Source organism: Schistocerca gregaria, chromosome 5, assembly GCF_023897955.1.
Source record: "Schistocerca gregaria isolate iqSchGreg1 chromosome 5, iqSchGreg1.2, whole genome shotgun sequence".
Lineage (NCBI taxonomy): Eukaryota > Metazoa > Arthropoda > Insecta > Orthoptera > Acrididae > Schistocerca > Schistocerca gregaria.
The window spans coordinates 672,005,472-672,029,699 of record NC_064924.1 but is presented as its reverse complement, the minus strand read 5'-3'; the positions used below and the strand labels follow the sequence as shown (position 1 = coordinate 672,029,699).

The 24,228-nt window shown below is 43.2% G+C and overlaps 1 protein-coding gene across 1 annotated transcript in view; it reads left to right on the top strand.

Moving 5' to 3' along the window:
* The window catches only part of LOC126272090 (laminin subunit alpha-1), a 1,228,077-nt gene that overhangs the window by 647,814 nt on the left and 556,035 nt on the right, over positions 1 to 24,228 (top strand). The window lies entirely within an intron of this gene.

Below are 24,228 nucleotides of genomic sequence, written 5' to 3'. Positions count from 1 at the left end.
CGAGAAACGCATCGTTGTTGCGTCACTGATGTCGGGAAACAAACTGTAGGGTTTACATTACTTTATCGCTGAAATTACAACTATCGTACGTAACCAAAGGAGGAAAAGAACTGACTAAAAATAATGCATTTCATTTGTCACTGACGAAACTCCATAGTCAGACAGTCTTTATATAAGCCAAGGAATTTTTCCTTCAGTACCAGTTCTGTAAATTTACGCGAGCGCATTGCATGAGAACAAATGTCACCTCCCATCCAATGATTCTTGCTTATGAAAGGAGGAAAGATTAGGATTTAACGTCATGTATAAGGCGAGGCCGTTTGGCTGCGGTAGTACGGCCACCGATATCGGTGAATCACGCTGACGACCAACATTGGCCGAAGACAACCGAGCTTTCCAAATCGTTGTTTTGTAAATAAAACCGCCTTTTCTTGTTGTTCATTAATTTATTTTTCCCGGATGCGTTTCGCCTTTTTCTTACTCTAAGGCATCTTCAGTGGGATCTAGGACGACATCATTTGGTTATTTTTAGATTATCAAATAGTTCACATCTCGTTTTTTACGTAAATACGTAATTACTTACAGTTTGTTGACATCCATGTTTTCTCTCATCTGGGCTGGAGGAGGTTCTTTGTGGTGCACTATTATTATTTTGCCACTAGTCATAGCTATCTGTTAGAATACTTGCTTTTAACAACGTAAATATTATGACTGCATTGTATCTTTCCTCCTGTTTGCTTTCGGAAATAAAGTGGTAGCGGTGTACAGGGAACGATTTCCTAACAGGCATCATCCGTCATGACGAATGTTTATTTCTCTCGATCGACGAATGCGGGAGACCATTGAAAAGAATAAAAGAGGGACATGACAACATGAGGACAACTCGCACACCCGATTGTGAAGAGGAGGTGCTTGAACGTGATGCAGTGGACCAGTACAAGTTCTCGTCGTATTGCACGTGAAATGGGAACTGCACATACTACCGTGCGGCGAGTACTCCACGAACAAAAATTGCACCCATACCATCCACAACAAGTGCATGCAATGCTTGTGACTGACTTTGCACCAAGGGTCGCATTGTGTCAGTGTTGCTCCAATAATGGATTGATCGACTAAGTTTCCTCCAAATCGTGATGTTCTCTGACGAAGCCTCATTCGATCGTGATGGTGTTCGAATAGCAGGAATAGCCATGTGTGGGATGAGGAAAGCAATCGATCTGTAGTAAGAGTCACACCATCAACTACGTTTTGCTGTGAATATCTGGGCCGGTATTGTAGGCGACGATCTCATATGGCCATTTTTTCTAACTGGCCGTCTGAATGGCCAACTGTATTTGAGGTTCGTGCAAAGTACCCTTGGCTGTTGGTGACAGGATGTGCACCGCCTCACTTCAGTGTGGATATCCGCAACTATCTCGATGCTGCATTTCCCCGTCGCTGGATTGGAAGGGGAGGTCCTATTACATGACCTGCGATTTCACCTGACCTGAATCCTCTTGATTATTTCCTATGAGGGTATCTAAAGTTCTAAAGTCACTTATGTATGAGACCCCAGTGGATACGGGGATGAAATTAGTTGCCAGAATTGTAGCTGTCTGTGATGTGATTCTATTACCTCCTTAAGCTGGCTTCTCCGACCCCACGTTCCCTACCTCAGATGGTTCAGTGGAGCATCTTCTGTCCCGTGTTAAATTTTTGCACGCTGTTGCAGAAATACACTATATGCATAAAATGTAAACGTTCGTTTGGTCAAAATCGTACATCTCATCTCAGAAAGTTCCTCACCGACTGCTTTGAAATTTTGACACAACGTTGCATTTGAATACGAGCGTGTTTGTATGTACCTACTGGTGCGCCATATGTTACATCAATATGTTTATAATACACGAAGGAATGCGTTGTTAGCAAAACCCCTGGCTTCGTTCGCACACAATCTTAGATCTCTGAAAGTTGTTCACCGATTCCTTCGAAATTTTAACGCAACTTGCATTCGAATATTCCCGTGTTTGCATGTATGTACTGGAGCGCCATATAATACATATAATCGACTCGCAGGATCAGTCAAAGTATTCTGTAATCGTAATGAATGGCAAATTACTTTGTGTGTGAAAAATTGCCAGGGGTAATGCTCATGCGTGGAAGAAAATCTCCGGTAGTAACATGCCACTGGACCCGCCGTTTAAATGTCTGTCGTACTACACGAAGCAGAAAGAAAATCAGTGGCAGCGGAAGCAAATGAATTACTTATTGTCAGATTCATTGGAAGAATTCAGGAATAGTGTATGACGTGTGCAAGATTTTTACACTGCGTATTTTTGAGTAGGTTATTATTTTAGGAATACTCAACAGGCAGAATTAAAGAAGTTGTTGTTGTTGTGGTCTTCAGTCCGAATGCTGGTTTGATGCAGCTCTCCGTGCTACTCTTTCCTGTGCAAGCCTCTTCATCTCCGAGTAACTACTGCAACCTACATCCCTCTGAACCTGCTTACTGTATTCATCTCTTGGTCTTACTCTACGATTTTTATCCCACAAACTTCCCTTCAGTACTAAATTGGCGATCCATTGATGTCTCAGTGTGTCTTACCAAACGATCCCTTCTTTTGGTCAGGTTGTACCACAAATTTCTCTTCTTCTCAATTCTATCCAGTACCTCCTTATTAGCTATGTGATCTGCCCATCTAATCTTCAGCATTCTTCTGAAACACCATGTTTCAAAAGCTTCTATTCTCTTCTTGTGTAAACTGTTTATTGTCTATGTTTCACTTCCATACATGGCTACACTCTATACAAGTACTTTCAGAAAGGACTTCCTGACAAATCTATACTCGACGTTAACAAATTTCTCTACTTCAGAAACGCTTTTCTCGTCATTGTCAGTCTGCATGATATATCCTCCCTAATCCGACCATCATCAGTTACTTTTCTTCCCAAATAGCAAAACTCATTTACTACTTTAAGTGTCACATTTCGTAATCTAATTCCCTCAGCGTCATCAGATTTAATTCGACTACATTCCATTATCCTCGGTTTGTTTTTGTTGACGTTCATCTTATATACTCCTTTCAAGATACTGTCCATTCCGTTCAACTGCTCTTCCAAGTCCTCTGCTGTCTCTGAGAGAATTACAATGTTATCGGCAAACCTCAAAGTTTTTATTTCTTCTCCCTGGGCTTTAATTCATACTCCAAATTTTTATTTTGTTTCCTTTACTGCTTGCTCAGTATACAGATTGAATAACATCGGGAATAGGATACAAGCCTGTCTCACTTCCTTTTCAACTACTGATTTCCTTTCGGGCCCCTCGACAATTATAACTACCCCGTGGTTTCTGTGAGAATTGTAAACAGCCTTTTGTTCCCTGTATTTTACCCTTGCCACCTTTAGAATTTGAAAGAGAGTATCCTGGTCAACATTGTCAAAAGCTTTCTCTAAGTCTACAAATACTATAGACGTATGTTTGCCTTTCCTTAACCCGTCGTCTATGAGAAGTCGTAGGGTCAGGATTGCCTCTCCAGAATCCAAACTGATCTTCACCGAGGTAGACTTCTACATATTTTTCCATTCTTCTGTAAATGATTCGGGTTAGTATTTTGCAGCGGTGGCTTATTAAACTGATAGTTCCGTAATTTTCACAACTGTCAGCACCTGCTTTCTTTGGAACTAGGATTATTATATTCTTCTTGAAGACTGATGGTATTTCGCCTGTATCGTACATCTTTCTCACCGAATGGAAGAGTTTTGTCATGGCTGGCTCTCCCAAACCTATCAGTAGCTCTAACGGAATGTTGTCTACTCCTGGGGCCTTGTTTCGACTTAGGTCTTTCAGTGCTTAGCAGTTGTGGGGAAGGCGGGTAGTCGTCTTCGGTTCATTGGTAGAATTTTGGGAAGATGTGGTTCATCTGTAAAGGAGACAGCTTATAATACACTAATACGACCTATTCTTGAGTACTGCTAGAGCGTTTAGGATCCCTATCAGGTCGGATTGAGGGAGGACATAGAAGTAATTCAGAGGCGAGCTGCTAGATTTGTTACTGGTAGGTTTGATCATCACGCGAGTGTTACCCAAATGCTTCAGGAACTCGGGTGGGAGTCTCTAGAGGAAAGGAGGCGTTCTTTTCGTGAATCGCTACTGTGGAAATTTAGAGAACCAGCATTTGAGGCTGACTGCAGTACAATTTACTGCCACCAACTTACATTTTGCGGAAAGACCACAAAGATAAGATAAGAGAGATTAGGGATCGTACAGAGGCATATAGGCAGTCATTTTTCCCTCATTCTGTTCGGGAGTGGAACAGGGAGAGAAGATGCTAGTTGTGGTACGAGGTACCCTCCGACACGTACCGTATGGTGGATTGCAGGCGTATGTATGTAGATGTAGAAAGTAACTAGCCGGTACGAGAGTAGTACAGCGATCTTAAGCAAACTTATTTAGCAGTTTTTGGATGAAAGATGACATTTTTGAGGCCTAATACGCCTGGAGAATCGGTATTTGAGATACTATGACTTCAAATCGTTTTCCACCACAAGGACGAGCCAACGCTGGGTGTTTATGTGCGCAGCTAGACAGCAGTTTGCTCTGTCGAGCAGGAAAGTGACTGAAAAATGAGGGCAGACGTACCCTTAGCCGTGCACACATTGTAAGTTCAACGAGCGAGATGGTGGAGTGGTTAAGGCATGGATTCACGTTAAGAAGAACCAGGGTTTTCTCCAGAACCATCATTTTTATAAAAACTGTGCTACCTTCCCCCTTGGCAAAAAAGAGGAGGAGATTTTGGTTGGCTCTGAGCACTATGGGACTTAACTTCTGAGGTCATCAGTCCCCTAGAACTTAGAACTACTTAAACCTAACTAACCTAAGGACATCACACACATCCATGCCCTAGGCAGGATTCGAACCTGCGACCTTAGCCGTCACGCGGTTCCAGACTGAAGCGCGTAGAACCGCTCGGCCGAGCCGGCCGGTGGAGATTTTGGTTTAACGTCCCGTTAGTAACGGTGTCATTAGAGACGAAACAGAAGCCCGTCACGGAAGGTAATCGGCTGTGTTCTTTTCAATGGAATGGCACCGGCACACGTCTTAAACGATGGAGGGAAACCACGGAAAACCTAAATCTTGAGTAGTAGGGCGGAGCTCTACGAGTCCATTGTGTTAATCACAGCTCCATCTCGTTCGAGCGTTCCGTTTAAGGTTATGTGGTTTCCTATGAAAAAGCTCACAAACCTAATTGTATGATGACTTGAAATTAAATATGACATTCCATCCTCGGAGCAGCTTCATATTTTTCAAATAGAAAAAGGGTTGGCATAGTGATCACCGTAATGTATGCCAGAAGGAAATCCCTAGAAGCAGCTGGGAAGTGAGCAACAAAGCTTTTCTGATACTCCGACTAAGCTTACACACTGAACACACAGAATCATCAAGCCACATAATAGTAAACGAAGGGTATTCTGTTACCAGAGTGACTACGTTGGCTAGATCATTTCGAAAAAATGCCTGTACCATTTAGGGACCATAGGGGGTTGGAGATCGGCAGTATGGAGAGAACTTATTACGACGGAAGAGCTACTAGGGTTTAAAGTCCTGTCGATAACAGGGTCATTATCTACGGAGCATATACTCAGATGGGAGGGAACGGGCAGGGAAATCGACCGTATCCTTTTCCAAGGATCCACTGCAGCATTCGTTGTAAACGATTTAGGGAAAACACGGAAAACTGGCGGTGGATCTGAATCACATTTCTTCCTCGTACGAGTTTAGCACACGACCAGTGCGCCACCTCCCTTGGCTATCTGTCATGGAAGTCCTTGTATTGATGGCCACCATGACGATGTTCGTGAAGATTATGATGACTTCTGTTAATTCATTTGGGATCTCTGCTTTGCGCGACGAAAAATAGTGGGATTCTACGGTATTTATGGTATACGAGGTGTGGTCAATAAATAACGAGAATTATTGCTTGTTGTGGAAACAATTTTATTTATTCGTTTACGTTTTTAATATTATCCCCTTCAAAATTGTACCCACTAGGTATTGTCCAGCCCGTTTTTCAATCCCCGAAACAGTACTGGAACTCGATCTTTGGGATTGCTTTTATTTCTCTCAGAGACTCGTTTAAATCCCTTCTGGCACTTGTGAGAGAATGTCCTTTAAGATTCTATTTATTTTTGGGCACAGGAAACGTCACATGGGATCATGTCTGACGATTATGGAGTCTGAGGCATTATTACAGTATTATTTTTGGCTAAAAAATCCCAAGCAAGTAACGAAGTGTAAGAAGATACTTATCGTAATGGAAGGCCACAAATGCGTGAGTCTTCTTTTTTCCCGCAACAGCGTTGAAGTTATAAGCAGCACACCTTACTGATCATTTGATCTTGTGGCAGTGCGACTGCAGAATTTGTCGTCATGTATTGTAAACTAAACCGGATTGGTTTCCTATTCGTTTGTGCCAGTATTGTAATGCTGAACAATACAAGTGATGTGATTATGTAAACGCTATCTGATGAAATGAGTACTCCAAAATCTGTCTGATAATGTATAACTGTATTTGAATTAATTTTACTAAAGTAGTCAGAAACACCAAAATTTTTGCTAAGGAAACTGTCCTGTGAAATTCTGTGCAGTGAACAGCCCTCCAATGCGTGACTCAGTCACAGTATGTGACTTGCAGTTTCAACACACAAAACTGACAGAGTAAAAATTCTACATCAAATTACAAAAAAAAATTTGAAAGCATATCTGTCCAATATTTCTGTGTAAAAATGTCCTGTCAATTGACGTAAGCATACAGACTGAATAAAACTCCAACATTAAATGATACATACGCAAATGTAACACGAGCGTCTGGTCTAGAAAAGAAACCTGAACTAAACTTTACCTAAATGATCCTGAAGGTAATTTTGAAATCCAAAGATCAACTGTAAACAATCTTATTTTGGTCTGACTGTAATGCTGTTAGTCCCAGAAAATTTTTGATGACTTCCATGTGATAACGGAAACAGTGTTTTGCTCGAAAGTGAAGGACGTAAAAGCACACCGCAGAACAAACTCATCTAAAGAAAAGAAAGCATTGAGCAAGTGCAACAGAAGGACGAGCACCTATACATACAGGCATACCACGCTTTACTTTTGGATAACTGTGTTCTGTTCGGTGCAGGTCGGTGACACACGTTTACAAAACAAAATTTTCGTGAGGAGATGGTGGTGGAAACTTGGCTTATTAAATGATTGGAAGACACTAGTGTTCAAAAACTGTATTGCGAAACTCTGATTCCTTAACAATTCCACTCATCTTCAGAAAAATTACTTCTTATTAAAATATATTGCTCCACCACGAAATTAGTTAAAAGAATGGTAAATGAGTGGTGCATCTATTAAGTCTGCAAGCCATGCGCACAAATCATTTTAATTGATGTCGTCTCGACAATCAAACTAAGTAACTAGAACCGATAAAGAGAAAAATCACCAAAAATTTGCTTTTCACAAACATCACAAATTACGCGCGAGCAAGCAGTGCAGGACAATATTGCCTGAAAATCTCCATAGTTGTCAAATCAACTTATATCTAATTACATTTTCAAATTCAGTGTCCTCAGCATTCGTATCTCTGTGCTCTGCTAGCTACTTTCTTCAGACCTCACAACTGCGTAAGCAGCACCTGACATCTGACTTACTTCTACAATACTACTGACAACCAAAGTTCACGTTGCTCGTACTCTGAACCTCTGTGGCACGTCGCTTGTACTCCGAACCTCTGCGGCGTAACATATCAACTATTTAAGGCTTCCGTCCGAAAAATATCCAGTGCACAAATATGAAGTATTACACTTAAAAAAAACATAGTCCTCACGTCATTTTTATTGAAACCCAAAAAAATAGGCTACAAGATGAGCCTGCGTAAGTTGATCCCTGACAGCTGGCAACGCTGTTGCTAACTTTCGACTGCGAAGTGCAAACGCTTGCAGTCATCTTGAGAGCTCCGGCAACACCGAGGCGTTGCCATAGAGACTTATTCAAAAACACGTGACGTGATTGGTTGCAAAAGCTACGCGGGGCTGCTCCACACATCCCACTGCAAGACGCAATGATCTTACAGCGACTCGATTTATAGTAGCCTTACGGCCGGAACTCTTAGTGCAGTACGCCGTTAACGTCGAAGAACACAGGCAGCATAAACTTCATATTTTACCGTTTTCTTGCTGATACAGAATGCTTTACACCTGTAAACCCATGTTTCATTCATCTGTTATAACACGTCTCGGTAGTTTTGCATCGTTGTTGACTTCATCCAGCGACTCCTGAGCCACTGTCACTTTCCGCAGTTTTTGTTCGAAGTTCATCAATTCAACAACAAATTTAATACAAATTTTCTTATCCATTTTTACGCAAAACAAATAATTGCCGATGCTACAAAAATATAGATATTCTTTTTGACAGCTGATAAGGCCGGCCTCTGTGACCGAGTGGTTCTAGGCGCTTCAGTCCGGAACCGGGCTGCTGCTACGGTCGCAGGTTCGAGTCCTGCCCCGGGCATGGATATGTATGATGTCCTTAGGTTAGTTAGGCTTAAGTATTTCTAAGTCTAGAGGACGGATGACCTCAAACGTTAAGTTCCATAGAGCTTAGAGCCATTTTGAACCATTTTTTGAACAGCAGATAACAGACTAGACATCCTGTATGGCTGATACTTTGCAGACATTTTTTCCGACACCACAATGAAAATCGGACTAACGCAACACGCAATATTACTAAATTCCCGTTATTTTTTGACCGCACCTCGTGTACAGAGTTTGTGCCCGGCTCGGCACCTGCACAGAAGCAGCGGTTCCTCACGGGTCCGCACAGGGGCGGCGTAGCGGCCGCGAGGACAGGTGCGCGTGTCGTAATGAGCGGGCAGCCATTACGGCGGCGGCGACCGCGACTGAGGGCGCAGGCGCAGTACCGCCGCACAAGCCAACGGACATTCCGAATCCCACAAAGCGACGCCACCCCTCGCGTCCAATTCGCCTATACTTACACTATCCGTCGCAGTGCTTCATATACGTTCAACCTTTTGGAAACATTTACTAATTTGTGGCATAAATTTCGTTTCACGACCACACTATCTGATGAAAAGCAACTGGACACCTCGATGTCATGTGGAAGTGACCACTACACGTCACAAGAGACGGACTCGCCGGTATCAAAGGAGGCTGGGAGTGTTGAGTTGTCAACAGAGAAGCAGCAAGACCGCAAGTCGCCCAATGAAAGAAGACTTGCACTTGGCGGCCGGACGCGAATGGGATATCCCGGCCAACAGTGCCATACGATCATATCATTTCATTTAAGCGGAATGTGTCAGTCAGAAGAGCTGATTGATTTTCAACGTAAACTACTCATTGTACGTCAGCTGAGTAAAAACTCCATCAGGTACATTTCAACCCTTTTAAAATTGCCTAAGGCGACTTTTGGTGACGGGACTTTGAAGAGGAACAGAGAAAGAACAACCACACTAAACCAACCAGGCAGACCTGATCTACTGACATTCATGGACGCGCGGTCTCAGACAGCTTGCCACGGTTCGTGCGGCTTCTCCCGTCGGAGGTTCGCGCCGTCCCTCGGGCTTGGGTGTGTGTTGTCCTTAGCGTAAGATAGATTAAGTAGTGTGTAAGCCTAAAACCGATGACCTCAGCAGTTTGGTCCGATAGGAACTTAGCACCACGACCACGAACAAGGAACGTCGAGCATTGCGGTCGGTGGGTGTAAGAAATCGCTGGATATCCGCGTAAGGCGCCCGTCGTGAGTCTCAGAGTGCTACCAGCACTCTAGCTAGCACAATGGCTGTGCACAGGGAGTTAAAAAGAATGCGGTGCAGTTTTATAAGTCACACATTTCTGTCATCTCTGCTTTAGGCCGGTATTACACTACCGTATTTCTCTGTCAAAGTTGATACGTCTGGCCGGCCGCGGTGGTCCAGCGGTTCTAGGCGCGCAGTCCGGAACCGTGCCTCTGCTACGGTCACAGGTTCGAATCCTGCCTCGGGCATGGATGTGTGTGGTATCCTTAGGTTAGTTAGGTTTAAGTAGTTCTCAGTTCTAGGGGACTGATGACCACAGCTGTTGAGTCCCATAGTGCTCAGAGCCATTTTTTTTGATACGTCAATAATTTATGTCAAAGAAACTTTGTCAAATCTCGCCTGCCGTCAAATAAATACTATCAAATCTAGGGCCTTCTGTTCACTGCAGTGTGAAATGTAACCGCTTTGAGCGCTGACATCGCTACAGCTATTTCACGTCTCTGTAGTGTGTTTGTAAGCATGGCTTCAAAGTTCGTTTGTTCCTTCGACTATTATTTTTTAATAAAGTTGCTTCGACTATGATGGTTGGGGGGGGGGGGGGGGGGAGGTGAGCAATGGGCACAGTGCATGCTATTAATTGTGTGTTGATGAGCAGCTGGAATATGCTGTAGGCGGCGTCATGTCCACAATCACAGCTACGGCCATCCACCTCTACATCTGGAAACATCCAGGTAGCTTTTCAGCAAGTCGGAATAGACGATGCTGTCACACTCTAAAATAAAAAAATCTTTATTAGCTTTCCATTCTACTTTGCCTATTTTAGAACTCTGGACGCAACAAGTTAAAAAGCGCTTCATGTGTTTCGTACTTTCTATTAATTTTGCAGTTCTTGGAACACTAATTCCATTAATTAAATTAATAAAAATAGTTCTTGTTGCCCATATAGAGTACTGAACATTTATTTACCTTCACATATTCCCCCTTCACAGCTTTATAAATCGCTTCACACGTTTCTGGAATTATTTTGGTTAATGTGCAATGTACAAGGGGTTGTTCGAAAAGTAAGGAACGATCGGTCGCGAAATGGAAACCACAGTGAAAATCCGATGAAGTTTTGCACGCGTGTGTTGGGCAGTGTCTCCAGTATGCCCGTCGATCGCATTACGTCGTTCGTTCTAGTTATGAGCACGCAGGGAGCACACAAAGACACCTAGAAAAATTGTGTATTCCGCCAAGTACGAAAGCTTGGCGAGAAATTTCGCCTGAAGCTATGCAGCGAACATTACATACCTGTCATGCGTTTCTTCTTCAAGACAATACTCAGCTGCATTCTGCAGGGGCAATGAAGATGCTCCTGCATCGTTTTCAATTGGAAATGTTTGGTTACCCACAATACAGCCCTTAATTGTCTCCCTGTGAGTTTCATCTCTGCTCACATGAACTGCTGGCTATGAAGACAAAATTTTGGCACAGATTCAAATGGTTCAAATGGCTCTGAGCACTATGCGACTTAACTTCTAAGGTCATCTGTCGCCTAGAACTTAGAACTAATTAAACCTAACTAACCTAAGGACACCACAAACATCCATGCCCGAGGCAGGATTCGAACCTGCGACCGTAGCGGTCGCTCGGCTCCAGACTGTAGCGTTTGGCACAGACAACGAGCTGTAGGCCAGCTAGAAAAATTGGCGAAAAGCACTGGCGGTTGCCTTCTATAACGGCGGTATTGGAAAGTTGGCACAACGCTACGACAGACGTCTAAGTTGGATCGGTGACTATGGAGATAAGTAGCTGGAAGTTGTAGCTAACTGTTGCAAATAAAACAGCTTTGATTTTCACTGTGGTTTCCATTTCGCGACCGACCGTTCCTTACTTTCCGAATAGCTCTCGTAATATTCGAATGCTGTGTAGCAAACTAGAGTAGCTCTCTCACGTATCAAGAGTGACGTTACTGAACAGTGGATGACTGGAAAAGAGTCACTTAGAATGATGAATCACGCTGTACCGTGTGTCAATCCTATGGAAGGGTTCGGGTGTGGCTAGCGCGACGTCACCTGCCATCATGTGCAGTGCCAACAGTGAAGTTCTGAGTAGTGGGAGGGAGTTCCTCGTTGTTAGGATGTGGTTCCCTTACTGGGCTCCAGATAACGCTAAATGGAGGAGGATATGAACACATATTAAGGAGGAGGAACTGTCCGGAGACTTTGAATGTTTGTGTTCGCACGACAATGCATCCTGTCATAAAGCAGCTCGTGCCACACGATGGTTTGTGGATTGCTGACGTAGTCAGGTCTGCCAGGAGTTCCGACCTGAACCCAGTGGAAGGTCTCTGGGACGAGTTATAACGTTGACTTCGCTCCAGACTCTAGCATCCAGCATCACTACCTTCTCTGGTTTCGGCTCCTGAGGAAGAATGGGCTGCCATTTCTCCAGGATTCACACACGTCACTGAAATTGACCCCATCAGAGTTCAAGCTGCCATCAAGGTGAAGGGTGGACACTTCCCATTTTAATGTTGGCTAGTACGTGTCCAGATACTTTTGATCAGATACTGAAAGTGGATCATACTGCATTGAATTGGATGGCGAAAACCCAAGATGAGTGGAAAATGCCCAACCTGCACGGAGGTACATACCTTATGGGGAGAACGTATCATCATCTTCGTCATCATCATCAGATAGCCTTGTCTACTATACTACATACGCTACCTGCGTTCAATTGAACTTTCATCTACAGAACTAAAGAAGTTGATCGGAGTAAATGATTGTAGATTAATTCTAAAATTTACTTTGCTGTGTCTCAGACATCTTATGTAACTAAGAAAATGATCAAAACTTTTTTGCAGCCTCTTATTATAGCCCTTACTGGGCTCTGACAGATTTAGTAATAAATAAGTAAGTAAGGCCATTCATTCTTTTACTGTTATACATGTTCATGCGGTTGCGATCGAGAAATTTCTTGACGTGGCAGTGAAATGTGTTTCTTAAGGGGAGGTTTACTATCTTTGGTCCGAAAAAAGCACGTTCTTTGAGAATTTTTTTCTCGGGATGTGTTTTATATAGCAATGTCAAATTTGGTCAAAATGTTTATTAATATTTCCTCTTCAAACTGGATTTTTTTTCGACCTTAAATGTCGAAGAGCAAAGGCGGAAGCGCCGTAGGAAGGAAACAAAATTTGGATGTAGACCTACCCGCGCGGTGTGTCACGGGTCAGCTGGCTCGTCTGAAATCAAAATTGAGTTGACGTTAGCGAAGTATATAAGATTCTTTAGGAGTTGTACCTCGCTTAAGTTATTTGGACCATAGGAAACAAAATGGCGGCCATTTGAAAACAAATAGTTTTTTTTCATCGATTTGTCGACTTCGTCGGCCAAGTAAAAATATTTATATACATATAAATGCAATATTATGCAACGTACGTTCAATCTGCTATTCCGGGTACATAAACTAGTCCTTCCTCTTCCTCATAGACGGCATTCTGCTCGTTCTGGGTCATCCAGCGCTGCCCCAGGGCCGTTCGTACGGCCGTTGACAAGCAGTTTGCGGCCGCTTGAATCCGGTGGTCGTCCGACTGCTTGGCGAACTGCGTCGAATAGAGTCCCAGGGTAAAGCCCATCGTTGTCATGGTCTTCAGAATTGCTGAATACTCTTCGTTGAAGCTGCTCACTGCCAGGAAAGTCGCAATCTCCACATCTTCGCACCAGAATGCAAATGCTTGGGGGCTAACTTCCAAACACACGCGTTCAGACTTTCATTTGAATTTTGTGTGTTTCCTCCCAAGCACCGGTACAATAACGCCGAAAGAAAAAAAAAAATTGGTGCGTGAGAAAGGCCTATTTCAGGCAGGTGCATTTTTTTGTTCAACCGCGAATAAACATTTCCGTTCCGTATTCGGAAAACCGTTTCAGGGGTGCATTCTAAACACATTTATGGATCCAAAAAAGCAATTAAAAATCGATTTTTTGAACCAAAATATAGTAAAACACGCGCTCACATGTTTCTCGACGAAGTCCCTTTGCATATCAATGTTCTTTGTCCAACGGTTTTACAATGAGTAGACTACATCCATGAGAGTGTTTTTCCGGGATGTCTAAAAAAACGTTTGTATACGGCTTCTATAACTTCTCCACTGGGCTCAAAACGTTTCCCCGCTACAAATTTCTTTGGATATTGCTATAGTTTGAAGACCTGCGAAGTCTAGTAAACTGGAATCTCCTACAGAGCGTATCTCAAAGCCCTTGGTTTTCCATTTCCAAGACACTGTGAGCAAGTGTGTTGAGTGAATGGAAGACGATTTCTGTTTGTTTTACAATCTATGTCTCTTCGCGTGTACATTTCGTCGAATTGTTTCAAAAGACTCGAATGATGTCCTCCGTCTGTTGTTTTATCCTTTCAAGATAATCATAAAGAAGAATCCCTATCGCATCCCAGAAAAAGACAGTTGTAACCTATCCAGCAGATGAAATCGATTTCGTCCTTTTTTTCGTCTCTAACTTGAAATGCTCGGCCCGTCCCTCGCGCACGGTAACAAACATGCGCAAACCTACGGCTGGATACAGTTTAGTCGGTACAAACATTTCTGAGAAATTATAAGCGCTGCCTTCGCCTGACTATGCAAACCACAAAAATCTTATCGCCCTAACACGTTTCGGCATGTTGGCGGAATCATCAGCTGGTTATATTTCATTAAGGTCTTAGACTGTTGAGGGCTGGGCTTTTTAAGATCTTCATTCACTGGTTGGATAGCTTCTCATAGTTTGTCTTTGTTGTCCTCGTCGTCATCTGCGTGTTTCTCTTCGTTGTCATCTGCGTGCATGTTGGCGGAATCATCAGCTGGTTATATTTCATTAAGGTCTTAGACTGTTGAGGGCTGGGCTTTTTAAGATCTTCATTCACTGGTTGGATAGCTTCTCATAGTTTGTCTTTGTTGTCCTCGTCGTCATCTGCGTGTTTCTCTTTTGCAAGCTGAGGCACAAAAGCACTGCACATGAAATATTATTGAACAGTACTCAGAGCTGAAGCTACTGAACTGCAAATCGTCGTGTTTTTGAAGCTGAATGGTTTAACTGAGTCCGTAAAAACTACTGCTATCGTAGGGCTGGATATACGATTGCTATCATAGCCTATGATGATGTTTACAGAAGAATACGTTCCCACATTCGATTTTAGCCAGCATTCAACAAAAGCGACAACTATCCTTCACAGAACTTTTTTCATAGCTAATTCTTCACGTAAAATATACAGAATTTTTATTTCTGTTATGCCTAGTATGTTAGTTACGTCAAATGTATTTAATATCGACTTGTTATTACTTCTCATTGCTTGTCCGTAAAGGGAGAGCGGGCTTATCAAGTTAACGACCCAGTGTAGAGTGAGGGAAAATTCCAGACGTGTAGTACTGGGATAGAGGGACTGCGAATTACGAATATTTAGGAGGGGATTTCCAGTTCCGATATTTGGCTTACAACCAATGGAAACCTTATTCACAACCAGGGGATCGGAGCAATTTTTAATTTATTTCGGGGACGGTATGTCCCAAACAAAAAATGTGAACCTGGCACGTTGGAACGTGTATTTATTCATATAATGTATATACCGAGTATAATCGATGAGTTGGTTGACATGAAAATGTATTCGTTTCGAACGATGTTTTATCTTGTATTGTCCGTTACGTTACTGTGCACTTTGTGAATGCTTTTATCTACGATAAAAGTTGACCATAAGTTCTTTTGTTCTTACGGTTATTAAAGCGAGACTGTCAAGCAGCCTTAGCGTGAAATCGGAAGCATATTTCGTTGAATATTTGCTGCTAGGAAGTTCCGTCGTGGATTTCTCATTGGACTTAGGTGATGCACTGCTCGCCATTTTTCGCAGAGATGTTTCTGATCGATCGCTGATCTCTAACGTAAAGTCAGTTGAACCTAACGTAACCTCATCCTCCATCGTTCGAAATAACTGATGTATTTCTGCAAATTCTGGAATCATCCTACGCATAAGTGAGGTGCGGCATCATATTTTATCGTTAACGATACAGTGATACTGCAGAAACTCGTGAGCGAATAATACAATCCACCATTTTTCGATGGTGCTCCTAACAAACTGCTTTAGATTAAAAGGATCGAGTATACAGTAAATGCCTCAACTCACCGGGGGATTATGTCACTGTAATTAAAAACATGCAAATAAAGAAAATACGCTAAAGTAAAATGTTATATTAGCCTAATATGTTAGACTATGCCAACAGAAACACGTGGTACAGTACTCGAGTGCGCGAGGTAGTTAACACTTGGCAGATGCCAAATGTTCTATGTGTTAGTGAACAAGAGATGACATAGCAGAGTCTTTATGTCATAGAACGTTGCAAATACACCTGTTTTCTCCAGTAGGATCCCTACATGTTAATCTGCGCTGTTTAAATTATTTTCTTTCTTTTGATTGCTTTCTCATCTGTTTATTGTGCGAGTAATAGTGCGTGCAATGAGACGCGTTGCAAAGCAAGAAAAAGAGAACCGTGGCACTTCGTTCAGGAAACTCATCAGTTCTTAATATAGCCCGTGGGAAATGCATTGTGGCACTGATAGATTAGTTTGTCTGCAGAACAACAGTCCAATTAATTGATGCTACATTAACCCTTGACCGATGTATATCAGCTTGTCACAAAGCGGGATTTGTTTACGACACACGTCCCAGTGTGGGAAGCTGCCCTACAACTATAGCCGCGCGGCCTGAGGCGTCTTGTCACGGTCCGTGCGCGCGGGTCCTGCACCCTGCCCCCCCCCCCCCTCCCCTTGCCCCACCCCCGTGTCGGAGGTTCGATCCTCTCTCGGGATGAGTGTGTGTGACGTCCTTAGCGTAAGTTAGTTTAAGTTATATTAAATAGTCTGTAAGCTTAGGGACTGACGACCTCAGCAGTTTGGTCCCATAAGACATTACCACAAATTTACAGTTTACAATTGTATCTGCGCATTGTATTCGATAAGGCAGTACACTCATATGTTATCAGTCAAAGCTATTTTTTTCCATAAATTAGAAAACAGTCACAACGAAACGAGTAACTCGTGAAACCGCAGAGCTTTTGGTACAAAAGTTGTGTATATTTTTAACCAGTGTTCTGTGTGTGAAGGAGGAGGGAAAAGATGTCTGGGTTTCCCGTGTCGCCAAACGTGGCTCTTAAAGTGTGTTGCTTCATACGTTGGTGTTGTGCAAAATTTTTTACCTATATCATAATCCTCTTGTTGTAGATAGTCTCATGCATGAGATAGTGGGGATCATTTCTTATGTTGGTTCCTTCCGTAATGGAAGAGACTTTCTCCAATCATGAGGTGACGAGTGCTCGGAGGTCTAAGGCTACTCTCAAGGGCTGTTTTATGACAACGTCCAACTGCTTTGCATGTTAGGATCTATTCCACTCTGGAGCAACATATTCAGTAAGAAATACATTTAACGCCAATACCGAAGGTATGAGCAAAAGAAGTCCCCCCCCCCCCACACACACACACAACCTAGGCGCTACTAAGCGCCTTACGGTTGTTTTTTAGAGATGTGTTTGAAATTCGAAGTGATACCCTGCATAACTTCTAATCATTTGGATACTGGGGCAGTGCTGCAGTCTTTTGCGCCACCATAACGTGAAACTTGCGTCATGTCTCTTAGTTGTTGATATATGGTGCACGGACTTTCGTATTGTAGACAGCTGCAGTTCGAACCTCAGACGCTTCTTCATCCACGTCGGAACACGCGTACAGACAACATTTCGACTGTTAGTAAGTCTCGTCTCTGACCAGCAGCTCCAAGGAGCTAGTGTAGTGGTACTCGGTACAATATTTTCAATTCACGTCAAACTCGCCCACTTATCCGCCTTGTCATGGTGCTTGTAGTTACACTTAGCTACACTCTTAAACACAAATGTACTGATCTCTTCAGATTTTCCTGGAAACTAGATTTCCCATCGCTTACGTTACGCTCCACGTTCCTACGTTATAAAATGGAACTGGTTTTGTGCCGTCGTTGGATACCTATAATTTCGTGTCTCTCGTAATGAATCTGGTGTAAGCAGTCGACGCTGGAAGACTCGTAGAGATGTGTGAATTATGGACGTGCGCAGAAAGCTGCGACATAAATTTCAGCGCGACAGGAGACTTGTGTGTAGCGACTGCAGACGCTTGTGGTCAGCATGCGTTGCGACATCTTCCGTCGGGAATGTCGGAACCTCGCACGCTTCCTGCAAACAAGGCCCTCGCTCTCAGCCGCGCGCTGCGTCACTGCTTGGAAAACGTTTATTATACAAGAAAAAAGCAATACTGTCTGTCCACTGTAAACGAGGCGCTACTCAGCACGCCTCCGTAGCGACGAGGGGCGTTCAGTAAGTCATGCAAGACACTTTTTTTCTCGGCCTATTTAGGTCGGAACAATACGGAATTTGCTGTGGGACATCGCTGAAGATTACCGTTTCAGCCACGGCAGGTGGCGGCGCTACGTGTAACCTTCAAAATGGCGCCTGTAACGGAGACAGATGTAATTTTGTTTTTCTTGGTGTAAAACCAGAGCATCGCAGATACTCGTAAGCGCTTACAGACTGTCCATGGAGTCCTGGCGGTGAACAAAAACATGGCGAGTCGTTGGGCTAGGCGACAGTGTCATCGCAGTAAGGTCGCGCAAACCTGTCAGATCTTCCGAGTGCTGGCGCCCCGCCTCACCACAGAGATGTCGGAGCCTAGTTGGATGAAAATCCACCTGGACGATGGGTAGGTCGAAGATGAGCTATTGACTACTCACTACGGTCTCCAGACCTTACACCTCTTGACTTCTACCTACAGGGGACCTTGAAAAATGGGGTTTGTCACCAGAAGCCAGCTATTCCGAAAGAGCTACGAGAAACCGTCGAGGCGTCCTGTGCGGCTACCACGTATGCACTACTGACAACCGTAGTTCGGTCAACAGTTCAGCGGCATCGGTGTTGTTTGGCTGCTAAGGGATGGCAGTTTGAACATACAAAATATACTTACCCCCGGGCAAGACTCTCAAAGAGTGTCAGTATGTTTACGGACCTCTTCCATCCCCATCCCCCTTCACCCCCCCCCCTCTCTCTCTCTTATAGCAATTCTGATTAACGTTTAAAAAACCCCAAAGCAACTTCAATGACGCTGAGACAAGTTGACTTAATACAAGATAATTGGGATCGCAAACGACGGATGGTGAACACGTGACGTCACAAGATGGCGTACATCGCCACACGTGCAACAACTGGGCCTTGCCGACCCCAACCCGGCCGGCAGCGGCAGTGCTCCACATGTCTCCCCTAGGCTACTCTTTTTCGAACACCTTTTGTAAATGTAGTCTGTTGTAAAAGATGTTACAAAATTATTGCCCTCGCTGTAACCAAGCAAGCTGTTCTTATTTTGTGTTTCTTCCTTCTTTTTTTTGTATACGAACTTTATTTATTAAAGAAAACTCAGGTCACAAACGGGTCGCGATCCAATCCGGAAGCTTACGCTCCTTTACTTTTGAGGCAGTACCTTAGGTTTGCAACAATCCAGTGCACGCCGCGAGACTGGTAAACAAAGAATAAACCTTACCTCAATGTAGGCCGGCCTTTGTGACCGAGTGGTTCTAGGCGCTTCAGTCTGGAACCGCGCGACCGCTATGGTCGCAGGTTCGAATCCTACCTCGGGCATGGACGAGTGTAACGTCCTTAGGTTAGTTAAGTTTAAGTGGCTCTAAGTTCTAGGGGACTGATGACCTCAGATGTTAAGTCCCATAGTGCACAGAGCGTTTTCAACCATTTTGAACCTCAATGTAAACACTTAATGGTCTAACACAGTGGGAAAAAATACTGCTTTCCACATGCAAGGCTCGAAACTTGAGCCCCAAGCGCTAAGTCATACGGTGACGTCACATGTTCAACAAACTAAACTTGCAGTCGGGAGGACGACGGTTCAAACCCGCGTCCGGCCATCCTGGTTTAGGTTTTCCGTAATTTCCCTAAATCGCTACAGGCAAATGCCGGGGTGTTTCCCTTGAAAGGGCACGGCCCGCTACCTTCCCCATCCTTCCCTAATGCAATGGGACCGATGACCTCGCTGTTTGGTACCCTCCCCCGAATCAACCAACCAACATGCTTAACATTTATCACACACTGGTATTTCTCGACATTTGCATCCCCATGTCTCCTACATCAAAATACTCGTCTCAGCGTCATCTACGTCGCTTCAGGGGCTTTTAAAAGTTAGTAAGAATCACCTTGTTTAACAAATCCATGCATACAGCAGTATTATGTTATATTATTTACGCGTTTCATTTGTATCACATCACTTGTCAGCCACACACACACACACACAGACACACACACACACACACACACACACACACACACACACACCCTATACTGTACATACAAATTTTCAAAAACCATTATCACGCGAAGAACTTAGAAATATACTTCAGACCCCTGTATCTGAAGTACCACTCCCCGCAGTGACACCCAAGGGGAGGAGCAGGAGGAGGAGCAGGAGGAGGAGGAGGAGCAGGAGGAGGAGGAGGAGGAGATTAACGACCCGTCGACAACGAGGTCATTAGAGACGGAGCACGAGCTGGGCCTAGGAAAAGATTGAGAACAAAAGCGGCTGTGCCCTTTAGAGGGACCATTCCGGCATTTTCCTTAGGCCATTTAGGGAAATCAAGGGAAACCAGAATGACGGATGCGGGTTTGAACCGTCGTCCTTCCGAATGCGAGTCCAATGTACTAACCACTGCGTTACCCTGCTCCGTCCGACCGAGAAGACAATGTTAGACTAAACACAGCTTGTGCAGAGGCATTTAAGCAGTTTTTCTTCCCGCAGTCCTCAAGCGATTAGATCGGCAAGGAACCCTAGCATTTGGTGGAATGCTGAACACTTTCAGCCATGCACTTCACACTGGTACGCGGAGTATATATATATATATATATATATATATATATATATATATATATATATATATATGTGTGTGTGTGTGTGTATGTAGATACACTGCTAGCACTGTGTGAGGAAGACAGAACCCGACTCTCCCACATCTCTGTTCCCTGCGGCTGGGCGGAGATGATTTCGTTCAGTACTCGCACTTCTCGACCAAAAACAGACGTTCCTGTGAAATGTGCACACAACAGAAGAATGTCGCGAATCACACCACTACAGCTCGATTAGCTAAATATTGCTGGATATTTATTTTCAGTAATTTTTGTTTTAAAATCACTAGTGAAACAAAGTTTCCATTTCGTATCTATAAGATTCTTCGTACGAGTTTCTGAATGAAATTTTGTGTTGCTTTTTCTGCTCTATTCAGAAAAAAATTCTGCTCCAATACTCATTGATTTACTTCACTTTTCTCTTAAGCCCTTGTGTGCCGCAAGTGTTTTCGCACGTTTGTCTCACAGATACTATCTTTTAGTTGAAGCAGGTGACCAGGTTAGACACAATTCACTATTGTTGTCAGACAATGTGTTAAAGCGTTTCATAACTGGCAAACATTTCATAACAATTCCAAAATTGGCATAATCCCTTTGTGGATTCTTTGTATAACAAGCAGCGTGGCTTTCAAGTCGCCTGACTTCCCATTGGATACGCGGAAGGACTCCTCTTTTTTTGTTGACAACGCTGATTTACACGGCACAATACGTTTCCGTGAGAGGCTATCCATTTCACCTGCTGGACCAACAGCCTTACTGCAAGAGGGTAATGGACGGCGTCGAGCCTATTGGCTCCTAAATAAGTGACTCATCCGTATCGAAAAAACTTGGTGTGAAACAGGCCGTGTCTCGGTTCAGCGCTATACAGTTAGTTAATGGCGGCGCCGTTACGTGGCATCGTAAAAATTCTAAAACCACACTAAAAATCCAGCTACCGAAGATTTTACTTCTTTTACAACTGCCATAAATCATCTGTTATACCGAATAGAAGCAGAACTAAGCATGGAAATAAGAGCAGACAGAGACACCTTTGCAGCTGAAATATGAACTCTTAAAACATGACGAAAGCAGTTCTGTTGCCATATTAACAAGACGACTTCCAATCGACAATCAGCACATTTTGAATGTGGATCGCAAGATTGTTTCTACTCCGCACTGTTGTTCAAAGTGTTGTATTACTATCATCAATGCATACATATAACGTGGCAGTTGGCCGTAAGTGCAAATAAAGCCCGAGGGCTTAGGAGGGGTACGGAGGAACGAGATCCGCTTCCATGTCGCATGCTGGCAATATACACCCGTTTCTATGTTTCTGCGAAACTGACAATGATCAAAGGTATCGTCGATCCATTCTGGTGTTGTGAGAGCCGTAATGGAAATCCGTGATGGACTGGGTTAGTGTCTTGATTTATTTCAAAATATGGAAAAAAAAGGAATGAGCTATTTACAAACAAAAGCAAAGCGGCGTACCAAAAGCATTCGATAACGGCTACCGCGCAATAGCTTGCTGAGTTGGTACTGAAGTAAATGAGTTAGTTCAGGCTTGACCTGTACCGGTATCATAGGCAACTGCAGTTCAAACACTTCCAAACTTAAAATTGCCACGTTAAAGCGTCCACATAATTCCACTAAGTAATGTTTATTTACCGCTGATCCTGCCATAAAAACCATTACAGCGTAGTTCTAAGTTGATCCCAGTTTTTCACGACGAACTATATTTGTTTCGTAGGATGATGGGTAAGATTTATTTTGCAACTAAGGAACGGGTTCAATTTGTAATGTTATAGCAGCAGATCTAAGTGGCTTACCATTATGGAAGCATAAACATGTGAATATCACAGCAGTAAGTAACGTGCACGTCTCAGGGCCAGAGTAACATAAATAAACAAGTCAAAGCAGTTCGTGTTATTTGTTGCCGTTTGCTCGAAACTACTTCCTACGGCCGACGATTATATGACCCGCTGTAAAGGGAATCATTGCACTGATACGAAGCAAGCCGCGTCTCTAAAATACCGAATGAAAGTGGAACTTCCCAAGAACAACTAAATTACCCAGTCAACCAGCAGTATGTACCAGCAGTAGGAGTGTGAATTAGTCGCAAAACGCATTTTCCCCCATGACCTTCATTCGGAACAAGTCAACAGACTGTCTGTCGCTAGTGTTTTTTTCTTGTTTTTCGGCCGCAGCTAACCTATACGAACAAACGATACTGTAGGGACGCACCAGTCATCGCTGAAATGAGGTGTCTTTTGTTTGATTACACTGTGTCCTGTATGTCCAGTACTCGGCGTATCGTCTCGGAATTTAAAATACTGTCCAGGATCCAGAGCAACGGGGCTCGAGACACATTTTTATTCAGCCTTGTGCCGAACTTGCGAATCATGAAAACAAAGACAAAGAATGATGTGTGAATTTCCTCCCCAAATCATTATACATAATTCAAAATACATATTTGTCTGTTAAAATATTTATTATTGGGTAGTTAAGTTGCCAGCGTGTTTCACGTCCTGTTGGAGCTTTTTAGAATTAGAAAGGATCGGCATTCCGAAAAGATGTTTCGTCCTTTCTCTAATGATGATGAAAGTTCGCCAAGTTCGTCTGTTTCGAAGAAGAGAGTTAAAAGATACGTGGCCTTCAACGAAGACTTTCCATGTGGTTTATGAAAGAAAACGACTTCACAGCAAAGTATTTGATTTGCTCCAACACGTTTTCGACAAAATTTGAAGGAATAAGAGCTGTACTGGATCATCATAGGATACAAAAACACATTCTGGCGGATCAGAAGTGTCGTAAAAATAAAACAATAACAACTTTCTATGTGAAGAAACGTAAGTCTGAAAAAGATGTCGTGGTGTACCAGGTTGAGTTTGTTTATTACAACGTAAGACGCTGCTTTAGCTCAAGGTAATTGGATTGCCAAATGAAATTGCATAGTTCCTTGTTTCCAGAGAATAATATTGCATCTAAAATTTCGTACGAATGAGCTTAGGCAACGGCTATATCGAAAAATTCCTTGGTCTATACAGTTAACTTGTAGCCATAGGGGAGCTTCATAAAGCCTTTTATTTTTCTGTGACCTCAGATCTTTCAAACCGAGGAAATATAAAAGCTCTTCCTTATGCAGTTCAGTACTACAGGGTACTTCAGACAATGCTAAAATTTTTTGAAGGCTCCAAAGAAACCCACAAAGGCATTTGCCTTGCAATAAAGCGAATTACAGAATCTAATGGATTTCATCCGAGCAAGTAAGTGCATACAGTGCTGATAATGCTACAGTGAACTCTGGCAAAAACATTTCGGTTTCTGTCTTACTGAAAACTCAAAATCCACTCATTCTGGGAGCTAATTGCAACTGCCATATCATAAAAATGTTGTAGAACATAGTCTTAAAATTATTCATTACAAAGTACAGGCATTAATTCTCAAAACCTATACTGAATTTGCTTCCTCTGCATCAAATTTTCAGTCACCGAAAGAATTTTTAGAGTTTGTGGAAACATAGTTTAACGA